General features: G+C 35.6%; 1 pseudogene; it reads right to left on the bottom strand.

The window, feature by feature from the left end:
- Positions 1 to 982: 982 nt before the first annotated feature.
- Positions 983 to 22,137, bottom strand: LOC120195683 (annotated as a pseudogene).
- Between the last annotated feature and the right edge of the window lie 2,403 nt (positions 22,138 to 24,540).

The raw sequence follows: 24,540 nt of genomic DNA, 5'->3' as shown, positions 1-24,540 counted from the left end.
GATCAATTGTGGCGATGTCAAATCCAACCCTGAGAAAAAAGATAAATGAAAACAACAGTCAAACGACTGAAAACTATCAAAAGGCAGAGAAAAACGCGTCACAAAAGTAAAGATAAACGAGTCACAATGGCATAGATAAAGGTGCCACAAAGACAAAGATAAACGTGCCAGAAAGACAAAATTATTCTTATTAAAAAAACTAAAAAAACAAAGAGAAAAGACATCCGGAGGGCGACAACCAACATCAAAATCAATGCCGCCGACGACTAAAAAAATCAAAGAAAAAATTGTTTTGATCAATAGAAAATGTGACAAAAACCGTAAAGAAGAAAAAATGGGAGGGGGAGGGAGAGAGCAATTACGTTTTTTGAATCCATCAAGTAGTTTTAATGGTTAAAGGAGTGTTATTCTTCCTAGAGGCATTGAGTTTAAGTAGTTACGTTTGTGGTTGTATGTCTTTTGTCAATGAGTAAAAAATATTCTAAACATAAACTACCTTATAAACAACCTAGACTAATAAAAAAATATATTCTGATTTTTTAATAAATGTTAGAGTGTTTTTTTAATAATAGTTAACTATAGCTATGTTAATATCTGATGTGTATGTAATTTTACAAAACTAATTAAAAGAGTACATAGTTGCCTAATCTAGATCTAGATAAGAAGTATATGTGTAATACGTCATAAAATTGCCAAATGCACTGAATTCCCAAATCTAAGCAGAAATGATCATTGGTTTTATAGTGACACTAAAATAATAAATCATGAGCATGTGGAAGCACAATGATTTAAAAAAACCAAGTACGCGGGAATAAAATTGTATAGGAAATTTATTGAATGGGCTACAATAACTCTATAATGATAAAAACACCTTAGTCAATGGCAAAACTATTATAATAACAAACATATATTTATAGTTAAGTAATCAATGATCAGAACTCATCAACTGGTCTTAATAGTAAAAAGTGGAATGTTGTTCTTGCTAGAGATTTGTTTTTCTATTTGGTTCAAAGACATATTTGATGAGTGAATCCTTGATAGACAATATCTCAGGGAACTCTGCCTTGAGCTTTGATGCATCCAACTCATTGTTGCTCCTTGGTACAACTACAACCTTGGCTTGTTCTTCCAAGCTGAAATTAACCTAGTTGAAGGTAGGGTCAATATAGGCCTTATACATTTGTAAAATCTCATTGGCGCTCACAACACCAGGGTTTGTAAAGTTCCATATCCCCCTCAAGTTCCTTTTTGCCATCTTGGTCGAAATTGGTAGAAGCTCATCTACCAAGGTCATTCTGTTGGGAATGTCGATTGCCTTCTCATGTTTCGTAATCTTCGCAATGAAGTTCCCTGGCCTGCTAAGATCTGATGATGTAGGCATCCAGCCTCTGAGAGTGCATACATTGTCGAATTCCCTCAGAATATCTTCAACCTGGCATAAAACAATAGGAATGTTTGAAAAAGAACATCAATGGCTCGTTAAAGGGTGTTAGATTAAGGTGTTATATGGCTTTGGTTTTGGAATAGAAATAACCACTGAAATTGGGCTTATCTTCCTCCTTGAAATCGATTCTGGATCTTAGAGGTGAATAGCATCGTGTTCGAAGATACAATCAGTAGCATAATTGATCATTAGGAGGCCATGTTCCCTGCAAACGTCTGCCAAGGTTAATGTACCAACAACATTTGTTCTTATTGTATCGGTCTTATGTGTTTCACACCAATCAACATTTGGTTTACCAATCACACTATCTGCATTGAAAACATGGGTTGGTTTAACAGTTTGGAAATCAGCTAAAAGCTGTGAACATTGCTCCAATCGCCCTTTTCCGTACACGAAAGGTATGCCTTGTTTCTCACATAGCTTTCCCAAAAGTCCTCCTATCCAACCTGTTCTGTCGTAAATCAAAAACTTGAGGGACGACTTTCGAGATAGTAGATTGTGTTTTGTAGATGAAACCAACATCTTTTTTTGACTGAATTTATTCGTCATGACATCCTAATCCAAGTTGCTCTTGTCGGGGGCATTGAATTGCCTTTCAATTCCGGGCACCGTAAGCATCCTCGGATGGGGTAGCAATGAACCAGAGACATTGCCCCACCAATCAGGGTTGCTAACATACCATTCCATAGTCTTCTTCTTGAGGCCCTCTTCCCAACTGGTCCTCTCGTACTATCCTAAGCTTTTCAGCTTTTGATCCTCTAAGAAATATCGGTGGTCGTTGAAAGGATGATTCTCGATGGATTTAATTCAGCTCTCAGGGTCCAAGTCGAAAATCCTACAAATATCTGCGGCCACATCGATCACTCTCATTTCTTTCTTTGTGCATCTGTTGTAAACATGGCCAACTTCACCTCTATGTTGTAAAGAGGTAAGTCGAAAAGCCCAAAAATTGACCCGACCCGATTTATCATACACTCGAACTAAATCTGAAACATATCAGATCCGACCTGAATAAAATTAAATCAAATATAATCTAGACCTAAAATAACCCTACCCAAACTCAATTGGATAACCTGTTTGCCACCTCTATTAACACGTGGTTAAAGGCGCGAGCACTTAACAAATATCGGAAATAGAAAATAAAAAAAAAGACATTTTTTTATGAATCAAATGATTTTAGTGATTAAAAGGATTATTATTATCTCTAAAAGCTTTGGGTTCAATCAACAATGATTATAAGATATTTGAGTGTTTATTATCAAATGATTGAATCTTTAAAACAAATACTACCATTTATAATCCCGTAAATTAATAAAAAAGAGTATAAACATTTTATTATATAATATTTTTAATTATTTCTCACTTAAGTAATCATCACCTATTACTTAAATATTTACATAAAAAATAACATACAATACTCTCAAATATACACTTACAATGTTTCTTCGTAATGGTTTTTAAATAGTTTAGAGTAATTATAATATAATATTTATTTAGAATTTTCTTAATTATTGATAATACATCTTGCAAACTGACGCCAGATAGAATAAGGATTATCGTGTAGGCTAGTTCCAACAGATGATTCACAAGAGAAAATTCGTCCAAAAACCAGAGAAAAAAGTCTCTAGGGTTTAATAAATATTATAAAATCAAAACTATCCAAAATCAGTCCACAAGCCGGACTATTATAGCCAAAAATCTTGTTTATCGGAATTTTACCAAAAATAGCAAAATCCCGAAAATCACTCTAAATTGAAATTCAAAATAAAATAAGCAATCTGCAAAAAATCCGGCCGAAATCGGATTTAAAATGATTTTCTAATTGAAAATCGAAATATTACCATAAATAGTAAAAAAATATCTAAATCTAGTGATTTGAAGGGGAAAACGGCAGAATTTGAGGTCGAAAAAAGGTCATATGGAGCCATGCTCGATATAAACAGCGTGCGCGTCGAAAGGGGCTTTCTGAATTGGGGTCTTATGCGCGATTCTAACACCCGTAGCCAAAGTTATGGCCAAAAGACTGAAGCACACTCAAAACGGCTACAATGAGGAACATATCACAATCAATTCCCGCCTTTGTACTGATCTGCCAACTCATGGTATCTCAGTGCTATCAATGTGCAATCTGACAGCTCAGCATTATCTATCTCGGATCCCCCTGTATCAGTCACCCCGGGTTGGAAAGAACTCGTCCTCGAGTTCAGAGTAGTGTCATCAGAATCCACAAAACAATGACTCAGGTGCTTCACATTAAAGACATCAGAAGTCTTCAAGTGATTGGGAAGGCGCAACATGTAAGCATTATCATTGATCTTCTGAACGACCTCACAAGGTCCAATCTTCTGATCCTTAAGCTTATTATACTCACCAACAGGAAAACGATCACGAGTTAATACAGGCCAAACAAAATCAACAACATCAAAAAGTACCTAACGACGATGATTGTCAACCCGAGTCTTATACTTGGTATTGCTCTCATGAATGGTCTGTTTCACCTGCTCATGGATACCCCGAAGATACTTTGTCATCTCATCTGCTTTAGGACTAAAACGTCCTATACGTGGAATAGGGGCTATGTCCAGCACCCCGGATGGGTTCTGACCATAGACAATCTCAAATGGGCTTAAATATTTGGTTCTGTTTTTTTATATGTTATAGGCAAATTCTGCCTGAGGCAATGCCAAATCCCACTACTTCAGCTTCGTTCCTGCTAAACACTTCAAAAGGTTTCCCAAACTTTTGTTAACCACCTCGGTTTGGCCATCCATCTGGGGTGGTAGGCGCTACTGAAATTCAACTGCGTTCCCAGTTTCCCCCACAGTCTCTTCCAGAAATGACTGATGAACTTAGTATCACGATCTGAAGTGATGTATCGAGGAACACCATGTAAACGCACAATCTCCTTGAAATAAAGATGGGCAATCCGGTCAGCATCCATAGTCTTTCTGCAAGCTACAAAATGAGCCATCTTGGAAAACCTGTCAACCACAACAAAGATAGAATCCGAGGCCCTTTGGGTGTGGGGTAAGCCTAGTACAAAATCCATGCTGACATCGAACCAAGGAGCTTCAGGAACAGGTAAGGGAGTGTACAAGCCCACATTGGTGAGAACTCCCTTAGACTGCTGGCACACATAACAACGATCCACATAATGGGCCACATCACTAGTCAACGTGGGCCAATAAAAGTCAGAAGAGATAAGGGACAAGGTCTTATCTCGACCAAAGTGTCCCTCATTATGAAGTTCACTTATAATTTGCTGCCTCAATGAACAATTTGGAATACACAACTGTAATCCATGAAACAGATACCCATTATGCAAAACAAAATCATGACGGTGACCCTCAGTTACCTCCTGAAATATTCTTCCAAAGGAAGGATCAGCTGCATACATATCTGTGAACGTCTCAAAGCCTGCAACTTTGGTATTCATGGTGGTGAGGAGTAAGGTACGACGACTCAGGGAATCTGCGACACGGTTCAAACTCCCTGCTTGGTGCCTCAGCGTAAAAGTGAATTCTTGCAGGTATGCCACCCACTTGGGATGACGTCTACTCAGCTTGTGTTGGTCATTGATGTACTTCAAGGCCTCATGATCAATAAATAGAATAAACTCCTTCTGTACTAGGTAGTGGAGCCAATACTTCAGGGACTAAACTATGGCATAGAACTCCAAGTCATAAGTGGAGTAGTTTTTTTTATCATAATAGCTTCTCACTAAAAAAAGCAACCGGACGACCTGCCTGACTCAAAACACCACCAATGCCAACGCCATATGCATCACAATTTACCTCGAACACTTTGTCAAAATCAGGAAGTGACAAAACTGGTGCCTCGGTCATCTTCTGGTTGACCAGTTGAAAACTGGCCTCTGCCTCCTCAGACCACTGGAAATCACGCCCCTTGAGACATTCTGTGATAGGGGCAATCAGAGTACTGAAATTTCTAATGAACCGACGGTAGAAAGATGCCAATCCATGGAAACTTCGGATGTCATGTAAGGTGCTTGGTCTGGGCCACTCCAAGACTGCATCTATCTTTGACTGATCTGCATGAACACCATCAGTAGACACAACAAAACCAAGAAAAGTCACAGAAGTATTAAAGAAAGAACACTTCTTCTGATTGACGAACAAGCACTCTTTTTTCAGCATCTCAAAAATAGCATGGAGGTGATCGAAGTGTGAAGTCCATGTCGGATTATAAATGAGGATATCATCAAAGTAAACTACAACAAATTTCCCCATAAAAGGTCGCAAGACCTAATGCATAAATCTCATGAACGTACTGGGCGCATTGGATAGCCCAAAAGGCATGACCATCCACTCATACAAACCTTGAGGCATTTTAAATGCTGTCTTCCACTAATTTCCAGGCCTTATTCTGATTTGGTGGTATCCGCTTTTAAGGTCAATTTTTTAGAAGACCTCAGAACCGGATAGCTGATCTAACATATCATCTAGATGGGGAATTGGAAACTGGTACTTCACTGTAATTCTGTTGATCGCTCGGCTGTCAACACACATATGCCAAGAACCATCTTTCTTTGGTACTAGCAGGGCAGGGAATGCACATGGGCTTATACTCTCTCGGATATAGCCTCTCTCCAATAACTCTTCCGCCTGTCGCTGCAACTCTTCAGCCTCCTTGGGACTGAGGCGATATGCTGGTCGATTTGGTAAACTTGACCTAGGAACAAGGTCAATTTGATGCTGAATATCCCTCATAGGAGGTAGCCCAGGAGGAGGATCCTCTGGCATCAAGTTAGAGAATTATGCTAGCAGCCGCTGTACCTCTACTGGTAAATCCGTATCCACGTCTACTGCACTATTCTCGCAAGGTAGTAAGGTATAGACCACGCCTCCATGCTCAATCTCATGTAAAAACCTGGACATAGAAAGCAGGTTAGTATTATTGGTTACCGGGGTAGGAGTGAGTCCTTTGCACCGGGGCGCCAACACAATCTTTTTTCCCTTGATGCTAAGGGAATATGTATTCTTCCATCCGTCATGAATAACACTGCGATCATACTGCCAAGGTCAACCCAACAATAAATGACATGCATCCTTAGACACAATATCACACCAGGCATTATCAAAATATTTTCTACCAATTGAAAAAGATACGAGGCACCGCCTATCACCTGTGACCTCACTTCCTTTATTTAGCCATGACAACTTGTATAGTTTAGGATGACGGTCCATCTTCAACTGCAATTTCTAGACAACCTCCTCGGACACTACATTCTCACAACTGCCGCTGTCAATGATCATTTTGCAAACTTTATCTACAACTGTGCAGGTCGTGTGGAAAATATTGGTTCTCAACCAATCGTCGCCTGAATCGCCCTTGGGGGTAAGTAGACTCTTGCGAATGACCAGAGTCTCATGACCATATCCAGACAACACATCATCAGTCTTATGATCGTTATACACGGGTTCGCTAATCTCCTCATTCTCATCTTCCGAGTTTTCCTCAATCAACAAATTTTTGCCCTTTTGACTAGCAGGCTTCCTGCAATCAGTCGCCCTATGCCCTTGTTCACTGCAATGAAAACATCTAATAGTAGGGTTAGAATTACCCTGCGGTGGCTGCTGAGCAGGATGGGAATCCTGAGGCCGAACTGGTCGACTATTATGATCGCTCCTGATCACTGGTCTCCTATTTTACTGTTTTTCAACAGCAAGTGCATGCTGGTATGCTTCCGAAACACTCCAAAGTGAATGAAGGCTGAGGACATCTTGCAAGGGTTGGAGTAAACCCCCCATATATCGCGCCACCATCTGCTCCTCCGTTTCAGATAAATCGTTCCAGGCGACCAATTGGTAAAACTCCTCCATATAATCTTCGACTGATCACGCGCCCTGCCTCAACGCATGAAGTCAATGAAATAAGGTTTGCGTGTAGCCGAAGAGAAGGAAGTGACCCTTCATCTTCTTCTTCATCTTTTCCTAATCAGTGATCTTGGCCTTGCCCTGTCTTTCTCGTGAACGTCGCAACTGTTCCCACCATGCAGATGCTCTGCCCTTGAGTTTGATGGCGATCAGTTTTACTTTCACATGATCGGGGACTTCCTTATATTCAAAAATACGCTCCACTTCATTAATCCAATCCATGAATCCCTCGGCCTGTAACGTACCAAAAAACTCAGGGAGATCGACCCGAAATTGAGGTATCCATGACGCTGCTCCCGACCACGGTGCTCCCAGAATAGAGCACGATTGTGATATGGGTTTTTGAAAGTGGAATTTGTATAGTGATCAGAGACCTCACGATCCTTGAAATCCTGCACCACCAGGCGCTGGGTTAATTCTGCGACTTACCTCTGCAAATCCATAATCATCATATCCTGAACGATGCGATCACGGTGTTGGGCTTCCTCATTCGGAACCTTCTCACGACGACCACGACCACGACCTCCAACCATTGAAACTGGTAAAATTTCCCAAGAAGATGTTGAAGCTCTGATGCCAACTGACGCTAGACAGAATAACGATTATCCTGTATGCTAGTTCCAACAGATGATTCACAAGAGAAAATTCGCCCAAAAACCAGAGAAAAAAGTCTCTAGGGTTTAATAAAATATTATAAAATCAAAACTATCCAAAATCAATCCACAAGCAGGTCTGTTATAGAAAAAAATCTTATTTATCAGAATTTTACCAAAAATAGCAAAATCCCGAAAATCACTCTAAATTGAAATTCAAAATAAAATAAGCAATCTGCAAAAAATCCGGCTGAAATCGGATTTAAAATGACTTCCTAATTGACATTCAAAATATTACCATAAATAGTAAAAAATATCTAAATCTAGTGATTAGGAGGGGAAAATGGTAGAATTTGAGGTTGAGAAAAAGGATGGCTCTATGTGGACAGCATGCACGTCGAAAGGGGCTTTCCGAATTGGGGTCTTATGCGCGATTCTGACACCTATAGCCAAAGTTATGGCCAAATGACTGAAGCACACTCAAAACGGCCCCAATGAGGAATATATCACAATCAATTCCCGCCTTTGCGCTGATCTGCCAACTCATGGTATCTCAGCGCCATCAATGTATAATCTGACAGCTCAGCATCATCTGTCTCGGATCCCCCTGCATCACAAACACAACTTCTCTAATCTAAAACCTCATAGAATAACAACATTTCCTTCTATTATTGAAGTCACTTAATGAATTATGTTCCTCAATAAATAAATATGTTGTTATATTTTGACATAATTTATAATTGATAATTAAGTTGAATTTTATTGTTACTCTAATTGTTGAAGATTTCTTGATAATTGATTTTATTTAATAAATTAAATATTTATTTTAGGCAAAAAATCTTATGGAATAAAAATCTTGATGACCAAGTATTTGAATCAATAAATAGAGATTATGTTTTAACATTAAGGGTTAAACGAGAGAGAATTATTTCATAGAGATTCAATCTTTTTTTAGATCTTTGTAACTTTTAGGGTTCTGTTGCAGAGATAATTTTGTAGGGATGTTGGAAGACTGTTTTGGGATATACCCGAATTTTGGTATCTATATCAATTTTCGGGATACATGTGATTATCATGTATTTGCACTATTCGTGTTCTCTACATTTATAGTATATTATTTTTTATCTCGCCCGTGGAAGAAGACAAGGTTGAACCACATTAATCTTGTCTCTTGTGCAATTCTTATTTTATGTTGATAACAATTTGGTTATTTTCTGCTTTCAAATATCTAACAAGTGGTATCAGAGCTATGATTCGAGTTGCGAATATTTTAAGAAATTTATTGTTACCAATTTTTTTAGCGATTTTGGAGACAATGCAAGATGAATTTGCTATAATGAGTTCAGTTACAGAGGAAAAATTATCGATTGATCCAATGATACTTCAATGTAAATGGCGTAAGCATTAAAGTTGTTAAATACTTTATAGAAATGTTTCAATAGATATTCGACTTACGTAAAGATTGAAGCCGTTGAAGACTTGGAGACTATTTTTTGATGAAATTTAGGTTAAGGGGGAGATTTGTTTTATTCTAACCTAAATTATAACTGATAATTAAGTTTAATTTTTTTGTAATTTTAGTGATAGTTGTTTTTTGTAATTGACTTTATTTAATAAAGTAAATATTTATTTTAGGCAAAAATTCTCATGGAATAAGAATTCTTGGTGGTCAAGTATTTTACTCTGTAAATAGAGATTATGTCATAACTTTTAGGGTTATGCGAGAGAGAATTATTTTGGAGAGATAGGTTTGTAGGGGTGTTGTAGGTAGAGATGGTCATGGGTCGGGTTTCAGCCAACCCGAACTGAAAATTTTACATCCTTTACCTAACCTGACCCGACCCGAAAAATATATACCCTTCACCCGACCCGAACTAACTTTTTGAGATAAAATTTGAATCCGATCTAACCCGACCCGAAATAATAAAAATATTATTTTTATTTAATAAAAAATAGTGATTTAATTGAAAAAAATAATATATAAAGGGGTATTATTGTAATTATTCCTAAATATATAAGGTAAATTTATATTTTTTAACGCCGGGTCGGGTATTTTTCACCCTAAGCCCGAATCCAATCTGACTCGAACATCATCTCTAAAAAACTCGACTCGACCCGAACCTAATTTTTTTTTAAAAAAACCCGACCCGACGGAATCAATTGGGTTCGGGTCCCATGTCCATCCCTAGTTGTAGGTACCAAATATTTGACTTTGTAACATTTAGGGTTTATGTTGCAGAGATAGTTTTATTGGGATATTGGAAGAGTGTTTTGGGATATACCAAATTTTGGTATCTATATCGGGTTTTGTGATACATATGACATCATGTATTTGTATTATTCGTGTTCTCTACGTTTATTTGGTAATTGTTCATATCGCCTATAAATAGAAAATGTAAACAAAAAGACATTTTTCACGAATCAAACTATTTTAGTGATTAAAGGAGGGATGATGTAATACCCTAAATTTGTCTATTTTTTTAGTTAAATTTAGGACAATCAAAGATCAATTATGGGGCTATTCGAGTGATGTTTTTAAGTTGATTCAAGTTGAAGAATTGGAATGCTAGATAGCCATTGAAGTTGTGGATCAGTACTCTTCAAATCAAATTTAATTTACATATACTTAATTATTTATAGACTGGTGCCTATTTTTGTTCCAAATTGGATTCTTGTTTTTTACCCCTTTTCTTGCTTTTTAAGTCCTTAATAGAACTCCCTCAAGGATTGAGAAGAATTTCTTGTGGAATTCAACTGAAACAAGTTGGTTAGAAAGGTATAGAAGTGTAGGGAATATGATGGCTACAATGGACAAAGAAAATATGAGAATAGGTAATGCAATGAGAAAAAAATAACTAAAGAAAAGATGAAACAAATATGAAACCTTCGTAATTTTTTTTTTCAAATATGAAAAGATTGTTTCCTCCCTCTTCATATATTTTTTGTAATATTTTTTTATTTTTAATTTTTTTACTAACTTGTGAGAGAGAAAACTCGACTTATTGCACCGCCGTAGCTGATACCAACTGATATGATCTCAGTTGTCATGTCTTGAATCATATGTGTTACCTGATCATGGTTCTAGTAAGCGACTAAACTTGTAACTTGAGTAATATGAAAACAACTCTTAAAGAGATAATAAGTAGATATAAAAGATATGTTTGATGATGGATATTAATAAGAATGGAAATGGAAGCGTTAAGGATTGATGTTATGAAGGTCAAAATGATGTTATGACAAAGTATGGAATGTGATGGGTTTGTGGTATAAGTAAAATGGAAATATAATAGAGGAAATGATGAATTTGTAGGGATGAAAGGATGATGGATTGAGATGCACTAGCTGTATGGAGCCAGGAACCAGTAATATAATATGATGGAATTTGAAGTGGTAGGATATGAAACGAGACCCACTAGCTATAAAGGAGCTAGGAACCAGTGTTATAATCAATGGAATGGATGAATGCCACAAGAATATACTTGAAGCCGATATAGTTATTAAAAGAACTACAAAGAAAACAAACTTCTCAAAGATGATTTTATATATAAAAGTGTGATTACAAATGAAAGTAAGGTGCCTAATTATATTTTCTATAGGTACCATATGAAGAGTCTTACAAAAGAAGATGAATGTTTCATTTTAATGGTGTTGAATGCTCTTGAATGCCTTGTTTCTTCTTATATCCTTTAGTGGCTGATTATTAGATAATTTAGAATGAATTTAGACATTTTTTGGCTGAATAGAGACATAATTTCGTCCAAGGGGGTGTATCTTCCTATTCCATGGTCATCTACAAGCTATTCATCCTTCTTGAATGTCATATAGATGACCTTCATTACATGTCTCCTTGTAGATTATGTAAAGCCTCAAACAAAAATGATAAATATTGTCTTGAATGGTTTGATTATATAAATAATGAATGCCTTTAATTGATTGTCTCGTTGCTAAATATGGAAAGACTCTCATTGGTTCAAGTTCATCATTGCACAAAATTCTCGTAATGAAAATTACAGCATGCACCTTCTTTTGTATAATGATCATATCTAGAAATGGAAAAGAAACTGACTAAAATTTTTTCATTTGTTGTAACAGTTCATATCCATTCATGCATCTAGACACAATAGAGAACACATTCACGATTTAAAACAAATTAAAAAAACATGTCATGCAAATATTTAAAGAGATAGTTTAATTAATGAATCAACTTAAATGAATGAACTAGTTTAATTAGTAAACTAGTTTTATTGAATGAAAAATCATACTTAAATGAAGTAGCTTTAAAAAACCTACATGCTTTAATAAACTCATGCTTAAATGAAATAAATGCTTAAATGAAGTAGAATGATTATTTATTTATACAACTTAACGTCATGCAAATTTATTAATAGTCATGCAAATTCATGCACAAGTAGAAGATGAAATCCTCCCTTAAACTTGGTTGTTCCTTCTTCACGTCCTAACCTTAAGTATGATGGTGGAGGTTTTTTTTTAGACTGAAAAAGGCTTTCAAAAATTTGAATTTGGCTTGAAATTCCTAGATTAAACTTGAATAAGCTTCTTTAAGGTTCTCGAATGTAAACAACTTGCCTCAATCAAATGGTCTCAAGGAGACTGCAAAAAATGATGTAAGACACATAGTTGAGATCATATCATAAGAAGAATTGAATATGAATACATTTTCTGATTTTTGAAACAATAAAATCTGAAAGATTAAAGGATTCAAGAATATAACTTTTCACACTTTTTTGTGACATTAACAACATCAATAATTGATTAGGAAGCAGACGATCGCCTTAAGAAGAAGGGCATAATTTGTTTTAATGTTTTCTGGTACCTCAATCATTATTGATGAGTGATTTATTTTTCCATTATTTTGTTGATAATTACTCGTTGTTTAAGTAATATTGTTGATTTGGGTTATTTTATTCGATTCTATGTATGACTTTAATTTCTAGAAAACAACATTTAAAAAGAAAGTTTTGTAGTTTTTTTATTTTTTATTTTCTAAAGTCAAGGCTATACTCATGGGAATAACTTGGGGCATGATGGTGTCTGACGTGGCAGATTATAGTAGTCCAATCAGCAACAACTTCCAGAAGGCAATCCAGTCACCATTATCCAAAAGGGTGGCGTGAGGAAATTGTTTAGGATTTAAGTTTGTATTTGAATTCAAATATTTTTGGATTATTACTTTATTATTTAGGATTTTATTATTTGAAAGTTTTAAGATTTTATCCTTAGTTATTTCATTTTATTTTCTTTAGGGTTTTATAAAGCTATATATAACCATTAGGGTAAAGCTTGAGATTTATTTAAATTCAGTTTTTTTTACATTTTTATTTTTATAAAGTTTTTCTTTTCATTCATTCTTACTTTACGTTTTTACTTTTTTTTCTTTAAAAACATACTAAGTATGATTTCTGTCATGCTTAGCTAATTTTTTCGATTAATCGATGGCTTAATGATGAATCAATTCGTTTCATGAGAATTGAAAAGAACTTAATATCTTCGGATATCATGCTCAAATTTCTAAAAACTTGGATTGACAATCGGCCTTTCCTTTTAAAAATATTAACACTTTCATTTCAAAAAGATTCTCGTTGGTTTGGATATTTTTCTGATTTAAAGTTGGGAGGAAGGATCGACTTGTAGCAAATTCAACTTCTTATGAACACATTTAGTGGTGGTTTTCTAAGGGAAATTGAGATCGGATTCGATTATCATTTAGATAAGATAATTTGAGTCGGGTTTTTCCAGCACTTTAAATTGATTTAGTGCTAACGATGATATCCGTAGTTAGTCTAAATAAGGACTAAATTTCAAAGATTGACTTGAGAATATTAATTTGCTGGAGAGAAAAATAAGTTACAAGGGTTGAGCCTTGTAGATTGCAATTGGCATGAATCCCAAAGTAAAATCCCTTTCAATGATCAAAATGAATCAAGGCAAAGCGAGGCTTGAGGCTATTTTATTTAATTGATTTACTTATCTCAAATTTACTTTCATTATTTTTCTAGATTTAAATTTTCACATTCACCTTTACTCTTTTAAATTTATTTGTACTTTGCTTTGTCAACTAAAATCCCCTCATTTTCTTTACTTTCTCACCAAAATCAGAATCAAAACCTCTCAACATTAGAAGCTCCTTAGTCTATATGGATAAACCCTTCTTCTCTTTACTACACTTATTATTCATTTATTTTGAGATTAATGATTATTTATTTGAAAATATACGATGCTTGTCTAATTGGCTCTATTGCCGGGGACTTTGGCAAAACTATTGATTAAGAATTGCTTTGATTAATGACTAGGCAGAACCAGGGAGAGCTATTAGATTATAAATCGAAGATCGAAGCATTAACTCATAGAATTCATGGACAAATTCTTCAAAAAAAAAGAGACAATCATGATGATAACAACAAGAACAACATTAAAAAACAATACCAGACACTACTATCGACATCGATACACATACGAGGAACCGGTTTCGAGAGGCGATCAAACAATATAAGAACTAGCTGTGAAACATGTCATTTAACAACCATTTTGTATAACCATCCATCATGACGAAACTTTGTTTCAGCTTAAACGGGTCTTATCCACCTTCTTTCATCTTTCATAATCTGCCAAGTGAAAATCTGCACAAACATCTCACAGAATTTCACTTGGTTTGCTAGAGCATGAAACCGCAGGGAGTATTTGAGGATCAAATTAAACTTTTCTATTTGAGGATCAGATTAAACTTCGTGCTTTCCCTTTTTCCTTAGCTGATTTGGATAAGGATTGGTTATTTTACTTACCTCTTAATTCTGTTAAAACGTGGGCTGATATGACTCGTCTTTTCTTGACAGGTTATTCCCCTCGAAAAGGGCGAGTGAAAATAAAAAGAAGTATCTTAGGAATCTGAAAAAAAGATGTAGTCATTATACGACTATTAGGAATGATTCAAGAAACTCTGTGATAGTTGTCAGGGTTATAGTCATTACTACTAAAAATACTTTTATGAAGGATTGTTTCCTTTGGAGATTAAGATGGCTGATGTTGCTAGTGGAGGAGCTCTCGTGAACATGAATCCGAATGGCTACCAACTCTCAACAGTTTCACTTTCCTAGTGAACCCACTCGACGAGTTCACAAGATAAGTACATTTACTTTGTAAAATAAGATTGATAAGTTAATTAATGTGGTGAATTCTCTTGTCAAATGTAAAACGGAAAACCCAAACTATGCAGAATATGCACAATGGCAAACCATCCAACAGACTGAAGTCCGATGTTACAAGAAGATACTAGCACACAAGTAAATGCAATAGGTAATTTTTTGGGACCTCTCAAGAGGCCTTACAACCCTGACACCAATACCTACAATCTAGGATGGAGGGATAACCCAAACTTCATCTATGGAAAAAACGCGAGACCAAACCAAGGTATCAACCAAGGCTAACACCAGCACAGTAGTACTAATTGTTGAAATATTCACTGGAGTCCATAGTCGAGCAGTTTAATTTATTCCGATGATTTGTGTATGGAGCTAAGCGATGAAAATGAAAACATGAGGGAGTTGAAAATATTTCATTTATGTATTTTGATTTGTGTCTTACTTCCTCAAAAACTAAGATGTTACCTTTAACTTTGTAGGCACCGAATATCAAGTTGAAAAATTATTGGATCATCTCAAGTATGCATTTTTGGGAAGTAAATCCACCTTACCTATGATAATTTCGAACAAATTATTAGAGGAAGGGGAACACGATTTGGTGGGTGTCCTCAAAACTTATAAATAGGCAATTGGATGAACTATAGCAGACACCAAAGAACTTAGTCCATCGACTTGCATGCATAAGATCAAGGTAGAAGATGGAGCAAAACCTTATAGAGAGGAACGTATATGCCTAAATCCTTCAATGATGGAGGTAGTCAAAAAGGAAATTTAGAAACTACTAGATGCTAAAATGATATATCCGATATCTGATAGTATATGGGTAAGTCTGATCCATATGGTCCCTAAGAAAACCAGAGTTATGGTTATCAAAAATCCCAAAGGTGAATTAATCCCTACAAGAGTTCAAAATAGATGGAGAGTTTTATCGAATATATGAAGTTGAACTCCTTAACTCAAAAAGATCACTTTTCTATTCCTTTTATTGATCAGATGATAAAATGTTTAGCTGGTAAATCTCATTACTATTTCTTTCTGGGTTTTCAGTGTTTTTCTAAATCCTAGTGGCGCTAGAAGACTAGGAGAAGATGACTTTTACCTATCCCTTTGGGAATTTCGCTTGTATTCGAATGTCGTTTGGACTTTGTAATCCCCTTGCCACATTCTAGAGATACATGATAAGCATCTTCTTCGATTATATCGAGAAAGGAATTAAAGTTTTAATGGACGACTTCACGATTTACGATAACTCATTTGGTGAGTTTTTATCTAATTTAAATAAGGTTTTAAAATGTTGCCTCGATTTTAATCTTGTCCTAAACTATTAAAAGTGCCATTTTATGGTTGATAAAGTAGTGATTTTGGGTTATATTGTTTCATCGAATGAAATAGTGGTCGATAAGGCCATAATTGAGGTAATTGATTCACTACCTTACGCTACAATTGTGAGGGAAGTTTGTTCTTTTCATGTTCATATAGGTTTTTATTGCAGATTTATCAAGAATTTTCCTAAGGTGGCATAATTTCTCTGCAATCTGTTGCAAAAGGATAAAGCCTTCAACTTTAACGATGAGGGCAAAAACAATTTGAACATCCTAAAGGAAGAACTTGTTTCAGAAGCTATAGTGTGACCACCTAATTAGGATTATCTCTTTGAGATCATCTGCAATGCGAGTGATTCAAGTGTAGGAGTCGTACTTGGGAAGAAAATTGGCAAAGATCCTTACGTGATAGCGTACGTGTTTAAGACATTAGACGCGACTTAACAAAATTACTCCACCACCGAGATGGAACTTTTTGCTATTATTTTTACCTTAGATAAATTTTGTTCCTATCTTCTCGGTAATAATATAATTGTTTATTCTAATCATGCAACATTAAAATATTTACTAAGTAAGAAGGAAGTGAAATCGCGATTGATTTGATGGATTTTACTCTTACAAGAGTTTAATCTTGAGATCAAAGATAAGAAAGAATGTGAAAATCTAGTCATAGTCCATTTAGCCGCCTCCCCATATCTCAACTTGACGCTCTAGTTCAAGAATAATTTCTTGAGGAACATTTATATATGACGCAGGGAACCACCCCATGGTTCGAAGACATGATTAATTATTTAGTCATTGATAAGTTACCTTCAGATTTGTTGAGAGCTGAAATAAACTGCATTAAGCGTGGACAATTTATACCTTTGGAAGAATTGATTGGATCAAGGAATTTGACAATATGTTACCAAAAGTTAGGTAAATTCTATCCTTTGTTTTTTCATTCTTAGTCTTGGTGGGGTCACTTTGAACCAAATCAAACTGCACATAAAATTCTTGAATGTGAGTTTTAATGGCCTAACATTTTTCGTAATTCTTATATATTTTGAAACCTTGTGAAAAATGTTAACGCGTTGCCAATTTAAGCCACCATAATGAAATGCCACTTAATCTGATTCATGTTTGTGAAATATTTGATGTGTGGGGGTAACAACCTGACCCGTACCCGAATCAGATACGAATTCGAGGTGTCACATTTGACTTTTCAAAACATATGAAATTCACAAATATGAACAAATGAAAATTTGTTGTCCCAATCAAAATAAACAAAATATAAACCATTCTAAATAGAGAATCATTTCACATAAAATCTTAATAATTTACATAGATATCTAAAAGTAATAGTTTACAAAATCGATCAGAGCATTTTAAATTAAAAGTATAATACATGCCAATGGTTTACAAAATTAACCCAAAAACCTATATTTAATTTCTTCCGATGTGATCTTCGAAAGTGTATGATATCCTCAACCCAAATCAGTTGTCATCTTTCTTCAAACCTACGAGTGAGAAAAACACACGCTAAGTCGATGACTTAGTGAGGCAATGTTAATAATGATAAATTAATAAACATAATCTTATTTGTTTTATTCAAAATGACTTACAAAGAACTCTCCTTATTTATCAAATTAAAAAGTATACTTATGAATATTTTCACTTTATAGGTCTTTGTTCTAATTGCCGAAGGTATACTACTGAGAACTCTAGGTATTTGAGTACTATGAGGCTGTGCACTAATGTTGTCACCATAGCTCGTAATTTGCACCGAAGTGCCACATAATTGTCCCGAAGGACCACATAGGTTTGCACCGAAGTGCCACAAAGGTTTTCACCTAAGTGCCACAAAGGTTTTCACCTAAGTGCCACAAAGGTTTTAACCTAAGTGCCACATATTTGTCCCGAAGGACCACATAAGACCCTCGACTCTTACCATGCCAACTATACATCTAATCCTCATTCATTTACTTTGTGCTATTAATCACATAATTAAGTTCGATCATTATTCACAGTGTTTCTTATTAACATAGTTTCTTTCTCATAGAGTTTGTTCACATTCACTTATTCAAAGTTCACATTTCCATAATCATATGATCATAAAACATAACTTGTATAATATAACATGAATAAAATATTGAAATATAACATAAAAAATTGTAACATTTTCGATTGAAAACACTGAGGTTGGCTTATCATAAGCATTTCTCAATTCTGTTGAAAAACCGAGAAGTTGCCTTCACCTTTGCCTCACAAAAGTCTAATCCAATTCTTTAACCCTTTCGAATCGATAATTAATATGCCAAGTTGACCAAAAGTCGATTACGTTCAATCACTACACAAAATAATCTAAAATCAATATCGTTCTTCAACTTAAATATATCGAATCAGAATAACTTGGAATGCAAGAAACCCTACATTTCCCTTTCATGCTTAGAAGTATCGGTACTACCTTAACAGTACTGATACTTTCTTTCAAGGGTAACGATACCTCCTCATAGTACTGATACTAATCTGACATTCGATGTTTTAAGGGTATCGATACCATCCTTAAGGTATCGATACTACCCTTTCAGTATTGATACCACTCTCAACAGGTATCGATACAACCCTTACAAAATACTCATATTTAACCCAGGAAGTATCGGTACTGTCCATAAGGGTAACGATACTCGAAGCCTAGAATGTCCATTTTCACTTTGAAAATCAACCCCAAAGCTTCCTAAATCTCCTATATTCATCACCTTCAAGCTTTAAAACTCACCTTTATACTTCTACACCAATTAGTATACATTTACCACTCTTAATTATCAAAATTCCTTTTTGAACACCTGAATCTTAAAATCATACCAAGATTTCAAACATGTTATTAACCAATTCTAACACTCCTAACTCTTGATTTAGAACACTGACATGTAAAAAATCTTATTAAAACTTTAAAAACCACACCATATCAAAAATTCATCTTAAAACCCATTTTACAAATGCTTTCGTAATTTACTCATCTTGTTGTTTAAATCCTATATAAGCTCTCCTTAAGCTTATATACTACCCAAACTTTGTAAAATGGGTTTTAAGATAAAACCCAGAATTTACTTTGTTTTCTTCCTAACCCCACGTGTATATCTCCTTAAAATGGAAGATAAAATCCCCCTTAGAAAAGACCATATTGCCCTCTTCATTAAACCAAATTTCTATTAAGCCCTACACACAAATTCCACTATAACTCCTTGAGTTTACAGATTTATTCTAATTCAAACACTGAGTTTAGAAGTTCTTACAATTTGTTCATTAACCCGAAGATTGAGATGTTACAAATCTCCCCCTTTAAGAAAATTTTCCCATGAATTTTCATTACATAAAAAGGTTGGGATATTGTTTCCTCATATCATCTTTACGCTCCCACCTAGCTTCTTCTAATTTATAATTTCTCCACAGAACCATGACTAGTGGAATCGTCTTATTCCATAATTGCTTGTTCTCAAAAGCTAGAATCTAAACCTGTTCTTCCTCATATGTCAAATCATATTGAATTTCTATTTAATCTGGAGTTATGATGAGTGCAAGATCAAATCAATACCGCCGAAGCATAGACACATGGAAGACATTGTGAATCTTCTCCATCTCTGGTGGTAACGCTAACTGATAGGCTATTGGTATAACTCTTTTCAGAATTTCATAAGGTTCAATGAACCTAGGACTTAGATTTCCTTTACGCCCAAAGCAAAGCACTTTCTTCCGAGGTGATATTTTCAAAAACACTTTATCACATTTTTGGAATTCAATTTATTTTCTTTTCAAATCGGAGTATGAATTTTGTTTGTCAGAAGCCACTTTCAAATTGCGCTGATCATCTGAACCTTTTCTTCCACTTCTTTAATCAAATCAGACCATGAACTTCTCGATCCCTTAATTAATACCAATTAATTGGGGTTATGCATTTCCTTCCATACAATGCTTCATACGGTGCCATTTTGATACTGGATTGGTAACTATTATTATAAGCAAATTCAACAAGCGGTAAATACCTTTCCTACGATCCAGCAAAATCAATCACACATGCTCTCAACATATCTTTTAGAATTTGAATTGTTCGGTCTGATTGAACATCAGTCTGATAATGAAACGCAGTGCTAAAATTCAATCGGGTACCCAAAGCTCCTTGTAAAGATTTCCAAAATCTTGAAGTGAATCTGGGATCTCTATCAGAAACTATTGATATTAGAACACCATGAAGTCACACTATCTCCTTGACATACAATTCAACATATTTCTCCAAAGAAAAATATGTTCACACATGGATGAAATGTACAGTCTTTGTAATGCGATCCACAATTACCCAAATCGAATCCTTTTTACCCGGCGTTAAAGGTAAACCCGTTTCCATCGTAATGTTTTCCCATTTCCATTGAGGAATTGAGATGGGTTGCAATAATCCTGAAGGCACTTGATGTTCAGCTTTCACTTGTTGGAAATTTAAGCACTTTGCTATGAATTCAGTAATATCTCTCTTCATGACTGGACACAAAAAATGCTATTTCAAATCTTGATACATTTTGTTTTCTCTTGGGTGCATCGCTAAAGTACTACAATGAGCTTCATATAATATATCTCTTTTCTACTCAACACCATTGGGAACACAAACTTGATTTTTGAAATATAAGCACCTATTCGACTTAACTTCGAAGTCCTTAAATCCACCTTTCTCTACTCGATTAAACCAAGCTAAAAACTTATCGTCTTTCCCTTATAATTCTTTAATCCTCGCTAACAATAATGGTTTCAACATTAACTCAGCCATTAATGCACCGTTTTTCTTTAGCACAACTCGAGCATCCAAACTACGCAAAGCAGCAAAAGTCTTCCGAATAAGTGCATCTCTACCACGTTGGCTTTCCCTGGATAGTAATCAATGGTTGCATCATAATCTTTCAGTAACTCCATCCATCTTCTTTGCCTCAAATTTAACTCTTTTTACGTCAACACATACTTCAAACTCTTGTGATTGGTGAAGATGTATCAACGTTCACCATTCAAATAATGCCCCCAAATTTTCAATGCAAAGACCACAGTTACTAACTCCAGATCATGCGTCAGATAATTCTTTTCATGAGGCTTCAACTGTCTCGAAGCATAAGAAATTACCTTCCCATCTTGCATTAAAACACAACTCAAACCATTATGGGAAGCGTCGCTGAAAATTATGAAATCCTTGTTTGATTCCGATTGCACCAACACCGGACCTTCTGTCAAAACTTTCTTTAATGCTTCAAAGATTTTCTGGAAATCAGGAGTCCATTCAAAATGTACATCATTTCTTAACAATTTGGTTAAGGGTAGAGATATCATCGAAAAGTTTTGGACAAACCTTCGATAATATCCTACAAGACCCAAGAAACTTCTAAGTTCCGATACACTCTTCGAAATTTCCCATTCTAACACAACTTTAACTTTTTGAGGATCTACCAGAATTCTCTCAACAGAAACCACATATCCTAGAAATGCCACTTCTGATAACCAAAACTCACATTTGGAGAACTTTGCGTAAAACTTCTTATCTCGCAACATTTGAAGAACTACACTAAGATGGACATCATACTCCTCTTTCGACTTAGAATACACCAGTATGTCATCAATAAAGACAACCATGAACTGGTCAAGATACAATTGGAAAACTCTATTCATCAGATCCATAAACGCTGTAGGTGCGTTAGTTAACCCGGATGTCATTACTACAAATTCATAATGACCATACCGAGTCCTAAACGCTGTTTTTGGAATATCTTTTTCTTGAATCTTCAGCTAATGATACCCTGAACGTAAATTGATATTTGAAAACACTGTTTCTCCCTTGAGTTGATCAAATAAATCATCGATCCTTGGAAAAGGATACTTGTTATTTATGGTCACCTTGTTGAGCTAATGATAATCTATACAAAGGCGCATCAAACCATCTTTCTTCTTTACGAATAACACTGGAGCACCCCAAGGTAACACACTAGGTCTAATGAATCATTTATCTAAAAGTTCTTACAACTGAGCCTTTAACACTTTCAATTCCTTTGGGGTCATCCTGTAAGGAGCCATCGAAATTGGTGTTGATCCAGACATCACTTTAATCGAAACTCAACCTCCCTATCTGGAGTAACCCTGGCAAATCATCCAGAAATACTTCTGAAAAGTCTTTGACTGTCGAAATATCTTCAAGATTCCTTTTTTAACTCATCTATTACATTAGCAATGTACACTTGACATCTTTGAAGCATTAACTTCCGAGCCGACATCATTGATATCACATTAGCTAAATTATGGATTTTTTCGCTGACCACACCAACTCCTAATCCCTCAAGACTTGTTAACTGAACTCGCTTAAGTCGGTAATCCACATTGGCATAATAATGATAAAGATAATCTATCCCAAGAAAAACCTCAAATTCATGAAAGGGTAATTCCATTACATTAGCAGGGAATTCAATTCCCTTAATCCTTATGGGACACCCTCGACAGACTTTTCTCACCTGAGCACTATTTCCTAATGGATTCGTCACAATCATCTCACTACGAATAAACTCTAACGGAAGACTCAAATATTTAACCAGTTTACTACTGACATAGAAATAATTCGATCCTGAATCAATCAAAACTAAAACAGATTTACCAGCTATCTGAAAAGTACCTACAATGATTTCTGGATTGTCACAATCTTCACTGGTCTTCAGGTTGTACACTCGAGCGGTAGAGCATACTTTAGGTTGAACGGTAAACTCAGATTGATTCATTCCTCTTCCTCGACCTCTTCCTCTCATTGGTATAGCCGTAGATCTCTCTGTTTGGACAGGCTCTCCCGTCATCATTGGGCAGTCTCAAATAAAATGCCATGTCTCTCCACATTTAAAACAAGCTCCAGAGACCCGTCTGCATACTCCACTATGGTTTTTCCTACAGTGCTGACACTGTTTTGGCTTATCCACTCCAGATTCCACAAAATAAGTTTGTCTTGCTCTTCCCAGATTTGATCCCCTACCCGAGGATGCTGCAGATTATGCTCTGGTCTGAGGTCGAGAACTCGAACCTCTACTATTATTTGATTATGAAACACTGGATGACGCACTAGATCTCTTATTCCATTGCACTTGTTGTTCCGCAAACCTTTCATTTTGAGCTCGCTCTAGAGCTTTAGCTCTGTTCACAACCTCTTGAAAGGAAGAGAGGTTAAGTGCCAACAATAATTCTTTCAATCGGGGTCGTAAACCTCGACAAACCAATCATAGGAGTCATTCTCAGTAGGAACTAACTCGGTAACAAATCGACTCAACTTATTGAATTTGCACTCAAACTCATAAACTGTACGATTTCCTTACTTTAAATTCATGAATTCTTGCTTCATCTGACGGATGAATTGATCTCTTATATATTTGTTCTCAAACTTCTCTAGAAAGAATGGTCAAGTCACCTGATCCCTTGAAGCTCTCATCGTCATATTCGACCACCAAATTCTGGCTTGACCTCTTAATAATGAAACGACACCATCCAATCTCTCTATTTTAGTACAATGAAGATTCTCGAGCATAAACTTCAGATCATTGAGCCACATATCGACGACAACCAAACCTTCTCCAGCTTCTCCCCTAAATTCAGGCGCTCCTAAACTTCTTAGCTCTTTAGGGACATTCATCTTAAGGGTTGAGGAGGCAGACAGTTGGAAACACGTCAGGATATCGTCCAACGTCTGAAAGAAAGTCCCCTGATCTTGAACATGCACTCTAGGTTGTGCCTGCTCCTCACCCTGCCTGCTAGAGGAAGATGAGTTACTACTTTCCTCCATCTTATCTCCGACATCACTTTGGAAGCCTTTAAAGTTCGACATCTATTAAGATCAAATTACTAAAGGTTATTAACAAGGATAACATATTCATCCCATATCAGATCATAAAGACTTTATTAAAAATTGGCATGTACACTTTTTAAAACCAAAAATGACCCCTGACTCGTACCCGACTCAAATTTGAATCCGAGGTGTCACATTTGACTTTTCAAAACATATGAAATTCACAAATAGGAACAAATGAAAATTTGTTGTCTAATCAAAATAAAGAAAATATAAACCATTCTAAATAGATAATCATTTCACAT

The sequence above is a fragment of the Hibiscus syriacus genome, unplaced genomic scaffold, assembly GCF_006381635.1.
Source record: "Hibiscus syriacus cultivar Baekdansim isolate YM2019G1 unplaced genomic scaffold, ASM638163v2 tig00117017_pilon, whole genome shotgun sequence".
Classification (NCBI taxonomy): domain Eukaryota; kingdom Viridiplantae; phylum Streptophyta; class Magnoliopsida; order Malvales; family Malvaceae; genus Hibiscus; species Hibiscus syriacus.
This window is presented reverse-complemented; position numbering and strand designations above follow the sequence as displayed.